The sequence below is a fragment of the Lissotriton helveticus genome, chromosome 4_1, assembly GCF_964261635.1.
Source record: "Lissotriton helveticus chromosome 4_1, aLisHel1.1, whole genome shotgun sequence".
NCBI lineage: Eukaryota > Metazoa > Chordata > Amphibia > Caudata > Salamandridae > Lissotriton > Lissotriton helveticus.
Genome location: NC_136063.1, coordinates 473,903,991 through 473,923,412, shown reverse-complemented (window position 1 = coordinate 473,923,412; position 19,422 = coordinate 473,903,991). Strand labels below are relative to the sequence as shown.

Below are 19,422 nucleotides of genomic sequence, written 5' to 3'. Positions count from 1 at the left end.
ATGCATTTAATGCGTCACTCATCTTTGCACTCATGTCTCCAGTCATCCATCCACTAACTCATACTTGTATTCACCGTCTGACACTGTCACAATAAAACACACACAAATTCAACAACATATGCACAATAATTTAAAAGAATACATGTAGAAAAAATAAAACTTGCTGCAGTCTAAACACAGTGGGTATATATGCTGGCAATTACTTGAACTAAACATAGAAGTGGGCATCCATCTTGCAGAGGAATTGTTGTTAGTCTATCACTGTTTAAAGTTCCAGCATCGGTGCCCCAATTAGATCCAATGTATTGACCATCTTGGAATGGTATAATAATTACACACTATGGACACCATCATTCCATCATGATCTCTTCATTTAGAGGAAGTGGTCATGTGGAATGCAGTGCACTGCAGATGAAATGAGTGGAGAGCAATTGACCCATTAGCACTGCCTGGAGAGTATTTGTATAACCTTAAAAAATATTTTAAAAGGAGGTTGAGTTAATTAGTGTAAACTCTCTAACCTCAACTAATTTAAGGGACTGAAATTAGGGCACAAGAAAACACCCAGAAAGCTAATTAGGGATGCTGGTGAGTGCTAGATAGACGAATCTAATGATAAGAAATCTACACTATATAGGTGAGGGTTCATCATCCTTTGTGACTTTGTGGACACATGTAGACAAAGAGTCGAGGCAAGTTAGGATTACTGCACTTCTTTAATATTGTGTGCCTCTACATCAGTGTAGCAAATGCAGAGATTGACGTTGCGTCGTTTATGGTAAGCAATATCATTTAATTCAGGGTAAGGGAAAAATAAATATTATTATTGCATTAAAACAAGTATTACCAGTGAGTTATGATTATGGTTACGTTAGATATTTATTAAAATTAATTAAATGTACTAAAATGTAATGAAGGGCTACAATCAGGACTAGCATTAGGTTTAGGTTAACAATATTTACTTACATGAATTCAACTTAATGTATGTTAATTAAGAGCTGAGGTAGGTATAGTATTATGGTTAAGTTAAGGGAGGTGATTTCATGAATTTTAGGTTAGGTGAAGTTCAACATTTCAGGATGAAAAATGGGATTGATATAAGGGTAAGCGAAAGAGAAGCTAATTAACTAAATACAATGCGAGGGATGCACCATAACAATAACCAAAACAGGAATGGAATTCTTGCCTATCTTTTCTTTAAAAGCATCACACATATGCAGTGAAGACAGCCAAAGTGTTTCGTCAAGAACATTGGACTTCTTCAGGGCTATAATACAACAGATATATATATAACATTGAAAAATCAAACATAGAAAACCAAACAAAATACCCCCAAATAAACCACACAAGTAATAATGCTCGGTTTCAGTAACATAAAACATTATGAAACATTTTATTATTTTGATACATGAAAACAGCTAAATACACAAAGCCCCTCATTACTAGACATAGTTTCTTAACTGAAATGTGAGACAATTGGCATTGGAGGGTATAATGGCAAATTGTTTGACAATTGCATGCAACAGGGCAGACGTGTTTAAACATAACCAAAAAAGGAAAGGGGAAAGGAAAAAAGGGGGGAAAGACAACATTGACCACTATATGTGCATAATCTTTTGCAGCTTATAGTATCAGGAATAGTAAAATATAACAAATAAATGTTTACATATTAACAATATTCAAGGTGATAACAAAGTGATCGATTGAGCATGGTCGATGACAGTGTCTACATATAATATTGATTATTGTGAAACTATGCTATGTAGGGAGAGTGGCTCATAAGCTAAGGATTACTGATTGACCATAATTAAGAATGGCCACAATTTTCCACCCATTTCGTACTTGTGGTCTGTGTGGGCCCACCACTTTGCACCTCTGTAGTTTTATTAAAGGTATGTTTAGCGTTAGGGTTATAGTTAGGTAAAATATAATTATTTAATTTACATTAAAGTAATTACTATTACTGAAGAAGTTTAATGTAAGAGATTACGTAAATTGTTTATTTGATCTTAGTAATATTTATTTCAAATAATGAATAGATTTAGGAATAAAGTTAGGTTATGTTTAACAAATTAAAACGATTTAGTTTTAGTGCCAATAAATCGGATACATTGCATTGTGTTTATTAAAATGAAATAATTTAAGGTTTAGCATTAGGTTAATGTTTTAATACATTATTTTAATTAATTTATTCGCAATTAGTTAGAGTTTGTGTTTAAAATAGGAAGTAGGGTTAACACAGCTTGCTTTAATTAAGTGTAATGAAACTAAAGAAAGTGTTAAAGCCGTCCTTGTTATATTAATAGGATGATAAAATATATATTAAATACAATTTAAGTCAAATAAAGTATGGGATACTGTTACCTTAATAGGTGGGTTAAATCAATTTGATTTCCTTACACTTTACGTAATTTCAGGACAATTAGACAAAATTAGGATAATTTATAAAAAATATTTTCTGGGCTCTTGAGTGAATATTTCACATCAGGAGATACCTCTTTTAAAAAAGTCACATATGGCCCGATTACGATGCCGTAGGAAATGGCTCCTACCCTCGGTCAGAGCTATGCTATTCCTACGGCATTGTAATTGGCTGTTCAGATTCCTTTCAGACCAACCCATTTTGATGGGGTCGGTCGGAAAGGAATTCGAATTGGATTTCCGAAAGGCGTCCGAAGGGCTCGGTAGCCCATCTACCATTTGGAAAGCCTCCAGTAATCCCTCAGATGGCTCTTTCAGCCCAAGGGATTACAACAGCCTTTCTGTGCCGGTATTTCCGACACAGAAAGGCTGTGGGAATCCCACGTTGGGGGCCACCAGCTGGGCCCCCATGGGTGCCTGCCACAGGGTGCAGGAATTAACTGCACTTCAGTTCTATATAATGAGAGCATGCATTCCGGTCTGCATGCATGCTCCCATTGTAAAATATAGGAATGCGACCGAACAGTGTTCGGTTGCATCCTAATTGCTAGGCTGGAACTGACGACAGGAGGTCGTTTGGTCCCAGTTCCCAAACGATGTCAGACGGACTCAGGTCTGTCCGACATTGTAATCGGGACCATAATGTAGAATCTGGGCACTAGCTGAGCTGAAAATAACTCTTCAGTGAGGCATATTCTGTGTGAACTAGTCTCCAGTGCCTGAAAATTATGCAAAATTAGGTGATACAGAATTTTAGAACAGCTTAGTTTTCAATAACTTGAAATTAACAAATGTTATGAAATTCACCTGTGGGGCAGTAACATTTTGCACCGGCCTAATTATAATTAGGACACAATTAAATAGTTCTCAAAATTAACAATAATGAATTTAAATATATATTTTTAAAAACCTGTTTCCCTTTCGGTTTCTAGTAGGGTTAGTGTGGCCAAGTCTGAAAAAAGTGCAAATACATTTTAAATGTACTTTTAGAAATAGTGGTCACTGATGTACATGCATGTGCCCAACATATCTATTTGTAAAGGGGAAACAACCTTGAACATTTTCTAATAAATCCAAGAACAAAAAAGAATGGAATGCTGGCAAGGAATGAAAAGATGTTGGTTTCAGCGTGCAATTCAGTACAATGTTTCAGTACTCACCGCTAGAGTCTTAAACAACTTTCTATAAATCCAAGTTAGAAGGATCCAATGACTTTAGCCAATTGCCCACATAATGTTGACTTCCCATTGAATTAGTTTACAACAGAGTAGCTCAAATACAGTTGTGCATTATATTGTATTTTACTGTAATTGCCTTTAGAAAACACTGACTGATCCATACATTATATTTATATTCAATGTAGCATTTATTATGTGTATGCCCCTGGGAGCTGTATTCGTGAAGGGGAGGGAATGGTTATTAACAGCACCCTGGCCCTGGAAGCCAAAACAATCCACACAGTAGAAGCATGGCATTATGCCTTCCAGTCCAGACTAGAAACCCCCCAACCTACACAGTTATAGAAGCATTACAAATAGAGCAAAGCTAACAACAACTATGACTGGAGCTATCTATTCTTCCAAATTCACCATAAACTTAGGAAACACACTAACAGAATGTACAACATGCTACATTATAAAGTCAAGCTTTTCATGAATAAAGAAGGAGTAGATTACTTAGGAATTGTTAGACATGGCATCTTTGGTGTTTTCCCCCATGTCTTATTGCTTCTGACCTCCTGTTTTTTACTGTGTGCTGCATTTAGTTTTATGCTGGTTTTAGAACTCTATGCACTTTACCACTGCTGATCAGTGCTAACGTGCAAGTGCTCCCTGTGTAAATTGTGATTATGATTGGTTATCCATGATTGGCATATTTGATTTACTGGTAAGTCACTAGTAAAGTGAAGTGTGTGCCCAGGGCCAGTTCATCAAATGCTACTAGTAGAGCTGCAAAACCAAATGGGATGATGGATGGAGTGTTGAACATTGCAAGAACTCATCCCCAGTCAACTGATCTGGGTTTAATCCATCATCATTCTTTAGCACACTCTGCCACACCAGTTCGGACATGGCCAGATGCAAATCAGTCTGACCCTGTGCCTCATGGGAACAGTCCAGCCTGAACTGCCAAGCCATGTCTTCCCTGGACTGGAAACAAGCATCCTGGTACCGGTTTCGGGTTCATAACCCTCATCAGCCAGGCTATCTTGCATCCAGTGGCAAAGTGAGCAAGGGACCCACGTCTGGGCATACCCTGCCAACTTAGGGTTGAACAAAGCAAAACCAAAGGGGATGAGGACGGAGTGCTGAACATTGCAAGCACTCACCCCCAGTCAACTGATCTGGGTTTAATCCATCTTCATTCTTCAGCTCACTCCGCCACCTCGGTTCGGAAATGCCCATATGCAAATCAGTCTGACCCTGTGCCTCATGGGAATAGTCCAGCCCGAACTGCCAAGGCATGTCTTCCCTGGGCCGGAAACAAGCATCCTGGGACCAGTTTCCAGTTCATAACCCTCATTAGCCAGGCTATCCTGAATCCAGTGGCAAAGTGAGAAAGGGACCCATGTCTGGGAATACCCTGCCAACTTAGGGTTGAACAAAGCAAAACCAAAGGGGATGATACACGGAGTGTTGAACATTGCAAGCACTCACTCCCAGTCAACTGATCTGGGTCTATCCACCATCATTCTTTAGTTCACTCCGCCATCCCAGTTCGGAAATGGCCATATGCAAATCAGTCTGACCCTGTGCCTCAAGGGAACAGTCTGGCCCGAACTGCCAAGCCATGTTTTTCCTGGACCAGGAACAAGCCTCCTGGGACCGGTTTCGAGTTCATAGCCCTCATCAGCCAGGCTATCTTGAATCCAGTGGCAAAGTGAGCAAGGGACGGACGTCTGGGCATACCCTGCCAACTTAGGGTGAACAAAGCAAAATCAAAGGGGATGATGGACAGAGTGTTGAACATTGCATACACTCATATGGCTGGGTCCAAATGGGGTTGGCGTAGTGGGCAAAAGAACAATGGATTTAACTCAGATCTTTTGACTGGGGGAGAATGTTTGCATTGTCAGTATTCCTTCCATCATTTGTTTGCTGTAACACTTTTAGCCCTAAGTGGGATGGGTATACCTAGATGTGGGTCCCTTGCTCACTGTGCCACTGGATTCAAGCCAGCCTGTCTGAAGAAGGTTGACATAACCTGAAACCGGTCCCAGGATGCTTGTTTCCGGTCCAGGGAGGATCTGGCCTGGCATTTCGGTCTGGACTGTTCCCATGAGTCACAGGGTCAAGACTGATTTGCATATAGCTGGGTCCAAACTGTGGTGGCGTAGTGGGCAAAAGAACTTTGGATTTAACCAAGATCTTTTGACTCAGGGAGAATGCTTCCATTGTCAGCATTCCGTCCATCATTTGTTTGCTGTGACACCCCCAGTCAACTGATCTGGGTTTAATCCATCATCATTCTTCAGCTCCCTCCGCCACCCCAGTTCCGACATGCCCGTATGCAAATCAGTTTGACCCTGTGCCTCATGGGACCAGTCCAGCCCGAACTGACAAGGCATGTCTTCCCTGGACTGGAAACAAACATCCTGGGACCGGTTTCCAGTTCATAACCCTCATTAGCTAGGCTGTCTTGAATCCAGTGGCAAAGTGCGCAAGGGACCAACGCCTGGGCATACCCTGCCAACTTAAGGCGAACTAAGCAAAACCAAAGGGGATGATAGACGGAGTGTTGAACATTGCAAACACTCACTCCCAGTCAACTGATCTGGGGTTATACACCATCATTCTTTAGCTCACTCCGCCACCCAGTTCGGACATGGCCATATGCAAATCAGTCTGACCCTGTGCCTCATGGGAACAGTCCAGCCCGAACTGCCAAGCCATGTCTTCCCTGGACTGGAAACAAGCATCCTGGGACCGGTTTTGGGTTCATAACCCTCATCAGCCAGGCTATCTTGTATCCAGTGACAAAATGAGCAAGGGACCCACGTCTGGGCATACCCTGCCAACTTAGGGCGAACAAAGCAAAACCAAATGGGATGAGGACGGAGTTTTGAACATTGCAAGCACTCACCCCAGTCAACTGATCTGGGTTTAATCAATCATCATTCTTCAGCTCACTCCGCCACCCCAGTTCGGACAAAGCAAAACGAAAGGGGAAGATGGACAGAGTGTTGAACATTGCATACACTCATATGGCTGGGTCCAAACTGGGGTGGCGTAGTGGGCAAACAAACAATGGATTTAACTCAGATCTTTTGACTGGGGGAGAATGATTGCATTGTCAGTATTCCTTCCATCATTTGTTTGCTGCAACACTTTTCGCACTAAGTGGGATGGGTATGCCCAGACGTGGGTCCCTTGCTCACTGTGCCACTGGATTCAAGCTAGCCTGTCTGAAGAAGGTTGACATACCCTGAAACCAGTCCCAGGATGCTTGTTTCTGATCCAGGGAGGATCTGGCCTGGCAGTTCGGTCTAGACTGTTCCCATGAGGCACAGGGTCAAGACTGATTTGCATTTAGCTGGGTCCAAACTGGGGTGGCGTAGTGGGCAAAAGAACTTTGGATTTAACTAAGATCTTTTGACTCAGGGAGAATGCTTCCATTGTCAGCATTCCATCCATCATTTGTTTGCTGTAACACCCCCAGTCAACTGATCTGGGTTTAATCCATCATCATTCTTCAGCTCCCTCCGCCACCCCAGTTCCGACATGCCCATATGCAAATCAGTCTGATCCTGTGCCTCATGGGAACAGTCCAGCCCGAACTGCCAAGGCATGTCTTCCCTGGACTGGAAACAAGCATCCTGGGACCAGTTTCCAGTTCATAACCCTCATTAGCTAGGCTATCTTGAATCCAGTGGCAAAGTGCGCAAGGGTCCAACGTCTGGGCATACCCTGCCAACTTAAGGCGAACTAAGCAAAACTAAAGGGGATGATAGACGGAGTGTTGAACATTGCAAGCACTCACTCCCAGTCAACTGATCTGGGTTTATCCACCATCCTTCTTTAGCTCACTCCACCACCCCAGTTCGGACATGGCCATATGCAAATCAGTCTGATCCTGTGCCTCATGGGAACAGTCCAGCCTGAACTGCCAAGCCATGTCTTCCCTGGACTGTAAACAAGCATCCGGGGACCAGTTTTGGGTTCATAACCCTCATCAGCCAGGCTATCTTGAATCCAGTAGCAAAGTGAGCAAGAGACCCACGTCTGGGCATACCCTGCCAACTTAGGGCGAACAAAGCAAAACCAAAGGGGATGAGGACTAAGTGTTGAACATTGCAAGCACTCCCCCCTAGTCAGCTGATCTGGGTTTAATCCATCATCATTCTTCAACTCACTCCGCCACCCCAGTTCGGACAAAGCAAAACCAAAGGGGAAGATGGACAGAGTGTTGAACATTGCATACACTCATATGGCTGGGTCCAAACTCTGGTGGCGTAGTGGACAAAAGAACAATGGATTTAACCCAGATCTTTGGACTGGGGGTGAATGTTTGCATTTTCAACATTCCGTCCATTATTTGTTTTCAGTAACACTGTTTGCCCTAAGTGTGATGGGTATGCCCAGACCTGGGTTCCTTGCTCACTGTGCCACTGGATTCAAGCTAGCCTGGCTGTAGAAGGGTGACATACCCTGAAACCGGTCCCAGGATGCTTATTTCCGGTCCAGGGAGGACCTGGCTTGGCAGTTCGGTCTGGACTGTTCCCATGAGGCACAGGGTCAAGATTTATTTGCATATGGCTGGGTCCAAATAGGGGTGGGGTAGTGGGCAAAAGTACAATGGATTTAACCCAGATCTTTTGACTGGGGGAGAATGTTTGCATTGTCAGCATTCCGTCTATCTTTTATTTGCTGTAACACTAGTAGAGCTGCAGCACTTATTGTGCCACCTACAAGAGGAGCCCTGCAACCATGTTCCAGATCTGCCTCTGCAGTGTCTGTGAGTGCAGTTGTTAAACTGGCATGTCAACCTGGCAAGTGCGCCCATTTACCAGAGCCCAAACCTTCTCTTTTATTACATGTAAGGCAGCCCTAAGGTAGGCCCTAGGTAGCCCTAAGGGCAAGGCGCAGTGTATGTGAACGGTAGAACCTGCAGTGGTGCGTTTTACATATCCTGATAGTGAAATACTGTTAATTCATTTTTCACTATTGCAAGGACTATCTCTCCCATAGGTTATCATTGGAGCTGCCTTGTAACCACTTATGAGTGTAATTTCTAATTGGGAAGAGATGAAGATTTCGAGTTTGGGTTCTCTGAACTTACAATTTAAAAATACATCTTTTAGTGAAGTTAGTTTTTAAATTGTGTGCGTGAAAATGCCACTTTTAGAAAGTGGAAGTATACTTGCTTTACCAGTCTGTGCCTATGCCTGCCTGTGGAATCCACATCTTGTTCAGACTGACAGTTGGGCTGTTTGTGCTTTTTCTCTAGAGACTCACTTAAAGGGAGCTGAAGTGTGCCCTGCATATCCTGATGGCCCATCACCAGGATGATGGGACTTCCTGAGCTAGCGTGGTGGTGGGAGTTGTCACTGACACCTGAATAAGGCTGTGTCTTTCCTCACACAAAGCTGTCTCCACCCACCCTATAGTGTGTCTTGAGCCAGGTCAGGGCAAGCAGGGTCTTGTGCACTACAAAGTCTTTCCTTGGAAGTTTGCCTACTTCAGATACAGACACTGGAACCGAGATACCATAACGTTTAGAACACTTCTGGGTCAAGAGGAGACCCTGCCAAGAGGAAGAGTTGGATATCTGTCAGGAACAATACTGCTCTTTGCTCCGTTGCTTTGCAGGGTTGCCCTGCAGTCGCTGCTTCTGTCTTGGAAAGGACAAGCACTGAACTTTTCTATGGTGCCCTGAGAAGATTCTCCAAGGTCATCAAAGACTCCCTGAACTCATCAGCTCGGGGTTCTGGCTTGCTAAGTGGTGCCATTTCCAGTTTGGAGCCCTTGGAGGCGGTTTGGGTGTTCTAAAGACTCAGATTCCCTGTATCGCTCTTCCAGCAACAATTTTCCCACCGCAAGCTTACCGTGCAGTTGAAAAACCAAACACATTACTGTGATGTGTCTGAAATATCATCATCCCCCCTGTCCGCAGCCAGAAGAACCACAGCAACCTGAGTCCAGAGCACCGGGTCTCCGTCGTCCAGGACCCCGACTTCGATGCAGGCGCATCTGTGCAGCTGAAGGAATCGACGCATCACCTGTTCCCGGATGGAAGAATCAACGCATTGCCTGTTCTGCTGCATCAACTCCAGTGCATTCAGATTTTCCACGCATCACACATGTGCGCCAATTGTACATTGACACCGGACTCCAGTATTGGACCGAGCCTGCATGTCAGGAGAAACAACGCATCACCTCCCTTTGCAGTTAGAAAGCAGCACATCACCTCCTCTCACACTAAGGAACCAATGGAGTAATTACTTTCCAACCAGGCTTTGCATTACTGAAGGTGATAATAAAATGGAAGTCTCCGTCAACTTTTCTTATGAGCACTTGTTATTAGTTTTTCATGTGCTTCTATTATTCTGATTGACAGTACAATTCATTAGGTTTGTTATCAAGCAGTGTCAGACGATGATCTCTGTATTTTAAGAAGCACCGAGCATTATTACCTTGGCATAAGATATTTGTTCACTGTTATTGGCTAAGCCCTGATGAAGTTTCAAAAACTATTGTGGTTTTGAGGAACAAAACACCTTGACTGTATTTGTGCACCTTTGTCAAATTTGAAATAAAAGACTAAAAGAAAGATAACAGTTTGGACTTCTGTATTATGTTTGGTGCACCTCAATTTATTTAAAATAAGTGAGCAAGGAAGTGATGCATCACCTTCCCTGCGTGTAAGGAACCAACGCATCACTTTGGTCTACCGCTCCTCCCCTGCGCCAGTGTTTCATCTTGTGATTTTGACACATCCCAGGTACTAAGTGCTAAAAGTGACACATTCATAGTTTCATATGGACTGAACTGTTTAAAGCTTTTTTGTAGTGACACCTTGATCTGTGTATGCTGCATTCTTATCGTATTGGTCTTGTTTGGTTTAGGTAAGTTTTGGTTCATTTTCTAAACTGGTATGGTGTCCATTTGTAGTGTTTTCATTGTGTTACTGTGTTTATGTACAAAAGCTTTACAGATTGCCTCTGAAGTAAGCCTGACTGCTCATGCCAAGCTACCAAGGGAGTGAGCAGGGTTTAACTTGGTTGTGTTACTCCCTTAACCTGACTAGAAGGAAGTGTCCCTACATGGACAGGGTGTATAACACTGCCAACTAGAAACCCCCATTTCTAACAGAAATAATAGCCATATGCATATTATAAAATAAATATTAATCTACTACTGTCCAAAAAGATTATCCCAAATTCTAAACCAACATAATAAATATTTCGTTTTTTAATAATAAACATACTATAGTATTACATCAGTCAAAAAATGTGATAAAATTCCAATGTTAATGAAGACTGAGATAAAATTGCATATAAAATACTTAAATAAAAAAAAACTAACCATCACAAACCAAGTAACTGAAAACAAATTCATTCCATTACATTTATGAATTACTCACATAAGCTACACAATTACAAATAACAATCACATAACATTAATGCAACCAATAAAACATCACATTTCCCACCTAAAACGAATAAAATAAATGGAACTTACTGTTCTCTAGTTGCAGATTTTCTTCTGCATGGAACTAGTAAAAAATAGTAATCCAACAAAAATAGGAAAAATATTGTCAAAAAGCCCCCTCCCTCCCAAATGCAAAAATAAAACAAATCCAATAGAGATCCCTAAAAGCAATCCAAAGTTTGTAGGAACCATAACAACCATGACAACGTGTCTTAAAAATAGAAAAGCTTCTATAGCCCAATTTCCAGGAAGCACACACGACGCATACATATTCAGTCACAGTGGCATCCACAGGCGTCTGATCAACGGTGAATTTGGAGAGGGACACTTACTAGGTACATACTAATGCCTCATCATTAACTCCATTATTGAAATGGGGTGACCCAATTGGTCGTGGACCTGGGTGTAGTTAGGTATAGAAAACAATGGTCCTAGACCTTACTTATTGGACAGAGTCAGATTCTCGTGCTTAGACGCGCTGACTACGAGACTCAAACACAGATGCTGACATTTAGCAGCCGCCAGCCTTACCAATCATTGAAGGCCGGAAAAGAGGAATTAATTCCTTGGGACCCACTCACCTGTGAATCCAACTTTCAGCTATCCACAGGTAACACTTGAATTGACCCATCCGCTGTGCAATCACACACTACGCGGACCTTCTCCATTTAGTGGGGTCATCAACAGCCCTCCTGATATTGCCCCATTTTGTCCTGATGAAGACTCGCACGGCCAAGGTCTAACTTACCCATATGGCCATAAGACGAGTCGAAACGTCGCACCCTCTTTGATTACCCAACCTGGACCCTGATTATCCATACCCTACATGCTTTAATTGGAATATATTTCTTGAATGAACTTTATAACGAATGTTTTCATAATCATCTTTGTGGCCAGGTTAATAAGGACGGTGATTTTGAACCGATCCTCCATCTGTAAAATATTGTAAATAATTTCTATGTCACTATCCTAAGGATCTGTCCCTTCGATCACCAAATCACCCAAACACTCCCAACCACCCCATCTTTCTTCTGCACGTTTCTCCCTTGGGGCAATCAACACTTTTACAATTGTGGTTTGTACTCAATTTGTGTCTAGAAGCAATGAATTAAATTGCCTTTAGCCCTTGAATTTGGTCTGTTGCATTCTCCTTTGCTAAAGTATTAAGTACTATGAGCTGATTGTTGTCTTCTGAGCATGCTCAAAATTATCTTTACTTATTAACTGTGTACTCAGATCTCCTCATTAACTCCATCCTCACATATGTAATTGTATTCATGCTGCTAACCCTTTGCTCGCCACCCTGCAGGTGACAGCGCCTACGCCTTGCGGGAATATCTCCTCACTCCCTACCTCAACCCAGCAACACCTCAGGAGCAGCGCTACAAGACAGCACAAATCAGCACCAGGAATGTGGTAGAGTGAACCTTTGGCATCCTCAAGAGTCACTTCCGGATACTACACAAGACAGAAGGTGCCTTGCAGTATGACCCAGTGGCCTGCTGCCGGATAATAGCGGTCTGCGCCATACTGCACAACATTGCCACAAGAAGGGAGATACCAATAGAGGTGGACGGAGAGGATGACTTGCGTGCACAGCAACCCCCCCACAACACCAACAGGCACACGTGCCTAACACAGCTGAAGGCCAAAGGAGGCGGACATACATCACACAACATCACTTCTGAGACAGGTATGAATGAGCCATCATAACATGATCTTGTTTGCAAATGTTTAATGCACATGAGCACTTGTCAGGTGCATATAAATGAGACGCCAACATGACGCAGATTCAAAAAATAGTTTGGGATACATGTCCGTTGTCATCCCGGGAGTATCTTGTGGTAGTATAGGTGGCCCATGCTTACGTCACCATGACCAGGGATCCAATGGAACATGGCTATTTGCGCTTCCCACGTACCCCCAGCCTCCTGTCACGTGACTCCTCCACATCACCGCGATGTGTGTCAGCGGCTGTGGAGCTGCGCGCACTGCGCCTCCTCTCGCTGGCCTCCGGCACAGAGACACTGCTGACGCTTGAAGCAGCCTCACTCCCCTCCTCCACTCCCAAACTGCTGGCACTAAAAGTCCCAGATGCGCCACTGCAGAGGTCACGTTTTCTAAGGACTTTGCCACATCTCCACAGTAATGGCCCAAGTCGACCTGCAGGGACACAGATCTGCGTCATAGTACAGCTGTGCTGTAGCACAGCTTAGTGATGGCCTTAATGGAGGCATTGGAACGGAGCATGTTCTGCCGATGCCTCCTGCGCTCACTCTGTTGCCCTGCTATGACAGCACGTGTGAGAACCTGCAGGCACAGTTTCATGTCTCTGTTACCCTCAGCAACGGCTCTGGTCATCTCACGCACAGCGTCAGTCATGGTGCCAATTATGTTTGCCAATTTTGATATTTTAATGTTTATAGCACCCATGTGTATCCCCTGCAGCCGCTGGACACGCAGCATCCGTGTCTCAACCACACCGTAGGCGTGTGTTGGATCCTCAGATCTCTCTGCAGCTCTACCCAGGGGCCTGCCCCACTGTCGGACTCAGACACGTGCTGGTGTTTGAGCTGGCGGAGTGACAACTGACTCCCGTAGAACATTTGTGGCTGCTGGTCTCTGCTCCGTCTCCATCACCTGCAGGGAGGGGACATTTGCCCTGCGGCTTTGTGTTGTTGTCCGCGATGGTGGTGGTGATGTTGGTGTTGTTGTCCGCAGTGGTGGTGGTGGTGGGGCTGTCCGCCGTGGTGGGGATGGTGGTGGTGGTGATGGTGTTGGTGGTGTCGTGGATTGACGTCCCTGCGGAGTCTCAGCATCGGTCACTACTGGGGTTTCAGAGATGATGAGGCGTCCGCTGTCATCTGAATCCAGGGGTGATGCATCTGTGTGTGAAACAGTGCATTGATATTATTTTGTCAGAATGTATCTGTATTGCATACTTTCATCTACATAAAGGACATATTTGGACTGACATTTGTCCCTGTGCTGCTGGTTTCATTTCATTAGGATCAGGGATCAGACATGCACACTTTCATGATATGACTACAACTCCCATGATGCAACACTCTGGTGAGTGGAAAAGCACCAAAACAGACATCCTTGTGCCATGGCGCAAAGTTGTCTGCATTACAAACAGGATTGTTTTTATGTAGTAAAGGGGACCTTTCTGCACAAAAAAAATCTTCTGAACCATTTTCCTCTATTAACATGTGCTGCATAAATCTAATAAAGGGAACCAGGAATTTGAATGTATAAAGTTTAAACATAAAATAGTGCCAAAATGTGCAAAGCACCAACTGCTGTCAACTGGTTGCGGTTGACCAGGACCCAGGGGAGATTTGAGGCCAATTGCACAGAGCGTGGTCCAGATACAGAAGCCAAGTCCTAAATCTTCAGCGGGGTGGGGCCGCAGGCTGTAGTAAGTAGGGCTCTGTGTCGGATGTGACTGTAGAAGCCATTGGTTTTTAATGGAAAGGATCTGAGCGGTAGAAATTTGAATTTCACACCCAAGAAAAGTCCTTTTCCAACTAGATAAATTGGGGCCTTTACCCAGTCAAGGTTTTTTTTAATCGCAAGTAGTCACTTTTTTGGAGCTCAAATTCCTCCAGCAGGGCAAAACTGCAGGCTCTAGATAAAACGAGCTCTACGAGGCTGGATACTGTTTACATGAATTCCTGCTGCAGAGGATTTGCTGTTGCACAAAATCTTTGAGTGGGAGAAACCTGAATCTTAATCATCAGCAACGCATCGTGGTCATATCGACTTGGCAGGTTTGTTCCGGTTCTCCGGAGGTCTTTGGAGTCAAAAAGCTTTTAAGTCCTACGTTATCAGGGGTGGTAGGAGAAGTCCAGCCATACACAGCAAAGGGCCTCTGGACCTGAAGAACAACACTTTGGGGTCAGGACTCCCTCTATCAAAAGCCACCAGATAGGTCCAGTTGGAACTGGTAATCTAGGAAGTTCCTGAAAAAGACCTCTTGAAACATGTTTTTTCCCTATAGCTTGTACAAGAAGTCAGCCTTATGACCCTTGGGAACAAGAGGGAGCAGATCCAGTCTTTCAGGGCTCCTCTCAGGTCTCAGGAAGTTCAATGCTAGTCTATTCTTCCTCAGGCCCAGTAGTGTTCTGAGGAGGATACTGGGGATGCCACATGTATGCCTGGCTTCCTGGTGGTGATGACCATAACCAGTGGGGTACAAATTTTTAGGGATTACCCTCCTCAATTGTGCAGCATTCCCTGTGAGCCCTACTGCAAACAATTTCACAGTGCCACTCTCTGCCAAATGCAAGATGGTGAAACCCTTCATCCCCTTGCACAGACTATGGGATCACAAGAAGGGGCTTCTCCAGGTGTCTCCTGCCATCGGCCTGTGACAGGGGAATGCCAATTTAAAGTTAAGTTCTTGGGCACTGCCCAAATGGTCATCCTGCCAGAGAAACAAAAATACCTCCCCACACCCAAGCATTTATGCCTGCTGTGGGAGCTGTTTTACACCTAATTCAGAGCTTGATCACCCAGAGAGCTGCATCTGGTGTCTAATGCAAATTAACCTCCAAAAGCTTTGGACAGGGTAGCTTTCTAAAAGTGCACGTCCCCTAATATTTATCAGAAATCCGACTTCGCCATTGAATCAGGATTTTAATATAGTGTTGATCACCCTGCTAGTTGGGCCCTAACCTGAGATAGCAGAATTAATATTAAATATTGCTTCCCTGGTGTTCGCTATAGGCCAACAAGACATCCTATAGTGACAACAGCTTGCAGGTGCTAGTTGCTGTATGGGCATGTTTACTTTACATTTCTACATGTTCTGCATTTAAATACCATGCACCTTGCCTTATTGCTATAAGGCCTTTGTGGGGATGACTTATCAATATTTCAAAGGAACATGTTGGACTGTCAAAAGGTTTTTTTGATAGATCAAATTGGTGTTTTTTCACTGCTTAAGTCGAGCTACAATGGTAGGCCTGAAGCCATGTATAGACTGCCACTATAGTAGATGGCACAATAGGTGGTGAAATCCACTAGACACATTTAACTTACAAGCCCTGTTGCACCCGGTACCATATACTAGGGACTTATAGGTAAGTTAAAAATGCCAAGTGGGAGTATACCAATTCAACCATTAAAATGGGGAGTACAGGCACTTTACTACTTGCTATCAGGAGTAAACTGAACAGAGTTATGCAAATAGCAAAACAGATCGGGCAAACATTTGACGTACACCATGCAAAAGATGGTCATCTTCTATAGTTGTTGCATGGGAATCTCTTCCTCTGTCGACCAAGTAAGATAGGAGAAAAGGTGAAAGGGGGGCTTTCTGGGGAGAGTTCAGAGGGCTTTCCCACTGTTTGTGTGCATGGGTGTGCCCTTCAGCTCTTTGGCATCAGATAAGTAGGGCTACAGGTGTGAGATCACACCAATTGTATATCCTAAAAAAGTATTGAAATATTGTGTTTTTATCTCCTGGATTATGATTTATGACTGGGTGGAGAAACACCTACAGTGCCCGGCTTCAATGACAGAGCACTGCGCTTATGCTCTTTCTATTGCAGAATTGTGTTGTGCTGGCTTAAATGCAAATTGCTTCCCTCTAATAACCACATTACCTTACAAATATTTTTGCAGAATCAATATTAATCTCCCTGATTACTTTTCTTTCAAACTATTGAATAAATTACTTCAGTTACGTGAGAGATGCCTTCATTTTCTGGTGTCTGAATTTTACTAAATTCTTCGGTTCTGAATCCAAGTTGAAGCAAAGCAGTCTTATCATTACGAAGCAGTAATTCTGCCTCAGTACTGTGCAAGCACTAGGAAGATCCCATGTAATGCGGTATTATTGTGTGGGACTGATGGTTATGTTCATAAAACCACACTGAATCTGCCATTCCATGCAATTTTACTGCGATCATTTACCATCTGCTCTGAGCAGGTAGTAAATCTATGCAGAGGCCTCTTGATATGATGGGAGTGAGGGAGGGGGTTGACTGGAGCTGGCGAGGAAAGCAGATGCTCCTCCACTAGGAAGCAAACAGTGATTTAGGATATCCTTCTGCTGCAGTCAAAGCATCATGCAAACACCCACTAGAAACATCAAATCAGTTTCTCCTACAAAAATAATAATGGGTGTGCATGAACTTAGCTACTTCAAATCAGGCAGTGAGGATTTTCATGATTTAATTCCACTCTACTTAATTCATAATCAGACCCTTTAAAAGCATTTTTGCTTTTAGAAAGACCACTGTATGATCAGATATAATTGCCTGTACTCGAGTGTTTAACCTGAAGTTTTCATGGGTCTACACAAAAATCTTTGTTTACAGTTCAAGACTCTCAATGTATTCACTAAACCTGAATATTTCTATAGTACCGTCAGTTTTTTCATGGAGCATGGACATTGACATCAGTGGCACTGTCCTGGGGTGGCTTTTCTTATTCCTTTCGGAAATATCTTTTCAAGTGGTCGCCCCCCCCTTTTTGCTCTCAGGCACACAGTGTCGCCAGGGTGTTCCACAGGGCTTTGCCCTGAGTCCAACACTTTTTAACATTTATATCCGGACCTTGGCAGCATTGGCAAAAGATAGGGGCTTGAACGTTGTCTCTTAAGCAGACGACACACAGTTAGTGATTGCTATGTCTAAGAACCACACTCTGGATGCTGCTAAGTTTAGGGAGGATTTAACAGAGGTTGCGAACTGGATGACATCAAATTGCTTCCAACTTAACTCCACCAAATCAGAAATCTTGCTGGTGGGAAAAACACACATTTGTGGAGTGATCAATGGTGGCCGTCTGTTCTTGGTTCTCCACTCTCACCTAAGCAAACAGTTAATAATTTGGGCATCTGGTTTGATTCGCCCTTTCTTTCCAGCCACAAACAAAGGCTGTAGCCGGAGTTTGCTTAGGACTCCTGCTAGGTTTTAAACCTCTATTAGGCTTTTTTGAGCCCAAAATTCAGCAGGTCATCATCCAGGCTACCATTTTGTCTAGGCTGGACTATGCTAGTGCTCTATATCTGGGAGTTAATAGAGCAGATACACAATCTCGTCTTGACACAGTCAACCAACAACTAGAACAAGTGGAACACCAATATGACTCACTTCTCGACTGGGGCAGTGATATTAAATTCCTAAAACATAAGATTACTGACTTGGAAGACATGTCACGAAGAAACATTTTGTTATTTATGGTGTACCAGCAGACAGGGAGAAAGAAGACCTAAGTACTTTTCTACAAACCTTTCTTATGAGACTGCTCAATCGCAGCCTTTTGATGCCAATGAAACAACAAAGAGCCCACCGCATAATATCTCACTTATTCTCCTCCAGGAAGTCTCCTCAGCCAATCATAGTTTCTGCCCTTCGCCACCTGCATTCCAGAGCTATCCTGCAAACAGCAGAGTCATAGGGCTATGAGGCAGGGCTAACCTCTTTCAACATTGTCATTCCTCCTCGCCCTTGAACCACTGGCAGCATCCATTCGTTCTCCCAAGGAAGTTACATCATCCACATTTGCGGGGAAAAAAGCAATCTTCAATGCCAATCACATTCTTTTACTGATATCACAACCCAATAGCTCCATCACAGAAGTCATGACTATTATAAACAAATTCTCCCAGCTGTTGGGGTATAAAATAAACCGGTCACAATGTGAGGCTCTCCTATGTCCCGCTCCACTACAAGTGCCTCCATACATGGCGATGGCATGAAGTGGGTGTCAAAAGGTCTCTGTTACCTTGAAAGAAACATTAACCAAGGCCTGTCTAATATGGTGGAAGATAACTTTCCTCCCCTGATCGGTCAAGCAAAACAGGACTTCATCAAATGGAAACACCTTAATCTTTCCTTCTGTGGAAGAGTCTAGACAATCAAAATGGAAGTTGCACCATGTTACAACTACATCCTAAGGGTCCTATTTATTTAAAAAATCACAAAGTGCAGCAAGTCACCTTGCTGAGCTGCACTGCGTGACTGGAAAACGGCAGATATGTGCTCTACATTATGTAGCGCATTCATTCTTTTCCCAGTGTTGGTGCACAATGTGCTGCCTAGCACCAATGCAGCCACCCTTGCACCATGGTGCAAGGGTGTCTGCGTTGTAAGCAGGATTGTTTTCGTGAAGAAAGGAACACCTTCCTGCTTAAAAACAATACCCTGAGGCATCTTTTCCTTTTATGTGTGCTGCAAAATGCAGCACACATAGGAAAAAAACAATGAGAAATAAAGATATATGTCCCCTGTACATCTCTCCTGGGGATGCATTGCGTTTTGAAGCATTCCCAGATCTACCAGTAATTGTAAATCTAGGAATGCGCTAGAATCCATGAATGGTGCGAGGGAACACC

General features: G+C 43.4%; 1 long non-coding RNA gene across 1 annotated transcript in view; it reads left to right on the top strand.

Moving 5' to 3' along the window:
- The first annotated feature begins 12,296 nt into the window (after nt 1-12,296).
- LOC144827195 (uncharacterized) overlaps nt 12,297-19,422 on the top strand; it is a 151,677-nt gene continuing 144,551 nt past the window's right edge. Inside the window, exon 1 of the long non-coding RNA XR_013610072.1 lies at nt 12,297-12,765. This is a non-coding gene — a long non-coding RNA (uncharacterized LOC144827195). The remainder of the gene's footprint in view (nt 12,766-19,422) is intronic.